The 1,879-nt window shown below is 45.2% G+C and overlaps 1 pseudogene across 1 annotated transcript; it reads left to right on the top strand.

The window, feature by feature from the left end:
• The first annotated feature begins 712 nt into the window (after nt 1-712).
• LOC309861601 (hsc70-interacting protein pseudogene) lies at nt 713-1,879 on the top strand (annotated as a pseudogene). Its single transcript has one exon. The product of its transcript is annotated as a hsc70-interacting protein pseudogene (transcript).

Raw genomic sequence — 1,879 nt, 5'->3', positions numbered from 1 at the left:
ATGGCTGTGCCAATAGTGTTAGGATACTGAGCAGCTAGAAGGATCACTTACTCTTGATGACAGGTGTGTAAATCATGCTGATGCCATCTTGGACAAATCTGCCATGATGACGCTCTGTGACCCAAAGTCTTCTTGAGCACAGCCCCCCTCCCCCACATTCTTTCTTTTTGTCTAATCACACCCTTGGGGCATAGCATCCTTGATCAGCTCTGGAGATCCTACCGCCAGCACTGTACTCTCCAACCCCTAAGCTGTAAAAGCACGTCTTACACAAGGTGGGGTCAAGGAGATCTATTCATCCTGTGGCTGCTCAAGGCATGCCCAAGGCATGCTTCTGTCTGTAAGTACCCTTAATAAACCATCTCTCATCAAGCCGGACTTGTCGGTTTTTTCCTTGGGTCTTACAGCTCCTTTCAAAGTCATTTTACATATACGCCCCCTTCACAGAACAGCGGTGTGCGTTGGGACTGAAAAAAAAACACTGAAAAATAACACACAGATCTCATAACCCAGAAATTCAATTCTTAATTATGTTAATAGAAAAACTCTTACACATGGGCATCAGGGTGTATATATTAGAATAGTCATAACAGTTTTGTTTATTAAAAATCCTGAAACCGCCCCTTCCACAGGATCACGCTGAGCTAGTACCCATACCTGGAATTGGGTTGCAATCTCAGCCGCGCCTGTCGCCTGCCACTGCCTCTGGACCATGGACCCCCGCAAAGTGAGCAAGCTTCGGACTTTCGTGAAAATGTGTAAGCAGGATCCGAGCATTCTGCACACCGAGGAAATGCATTTCCTGCGGGAGTGGGTGGGAGCATGGGGGGTAAAATACCACCTGCCACTCATAAAACTAAATCAGAAGACAGTATCAAGGAAGAAAAACCAGATAGTAAGAAGGCGGAGGAAAACATAAAGACAGATGAACCATCAAGTGAAGAGAGTGATCTAGAAATTGACAATGAAGGTGTGATTGAACCAGATACTGATGCCCCTCAAGAAATGGGAGATGAAGATGTAAAGATAACCGAGGAAATGATGGATCAGGCAAATGATAAAAAAGTGGCTGCCATTGATGCCCTAAATGATGGTGAACTACAGAAAGCCATTGATTTATTCCCAGATGCCATCAAACTAAATCCTCGCTTGGCCATTCTGTATGCCAAGAGAGCCAGTGTCTTCATCAAATTACAGAAGCCAAATGCTGCCATTCGAGACTGTGACAGAGCTATTGAATTAAATCCTGATTCAGCTCAGCCTTATAAGTGGCGTGGGAAAAGCACATAGACTTCTGGGCCATTGGGAAGAAGCAGCACATGATCTTGCCCTTGCTTGTAAACTGGATTATGATGAAGATGCTAGTGCAATGCTGAAAGAAGTTCAACTGAGGGCCCAGAAAATTGCTGAACATTGGAGAAAATATGATTGAAAACGTGAAGAGCGAGAGATCAAAGAAAGAATAGAAAGGGTTAAGAAGCCTCGGGAGAACATGAGAGAGCCCAGAGGGAGGAAGAAGCCAGATGACAATCAGGAGCTCAGAATGGCTCTTTCCCAGGTGGCTTTCCTGGGGGAATGCCTGGTAATTTTCCTGGAGGAATGCCTGGAATGGCAGGGGGGATGTTTGGGATGGCAGAAATGCCTGGGCTCAATGAAATTCTTAGTGATCGGGAAGTTCTTGCAGCCATGCAGGATCCAGAAGTTATGGTGGCCTTCCAGGATGTGGCCCAGAACCCAGTGAATATGTCAAAATATCAGAGAACCCAAAGGTTATGAATCTCATCAGTAAATTGTCAGCCAAATTTGGAGGTCAAGCATAATGCCCTTCTGACAAATAAAGCCCTTGCTGAAGGAAAATCAACTTCGATCACCTAATGGA

This window comes from Mustela nivalis (assembly GCF_964662115.1).
Source record: "Mustela nivalis genome assembly, chromosome: 3".
NCBI lineage: Eukaryota > Metazoa > Chordata > Mammalia > Carnivora > Mustelidae > Mustela > Mustela nivalis.
Note: the sequence above shows the minus strand (reverse complement) of the source record. Positions and strands in the feature narration are given on the sequence as shown.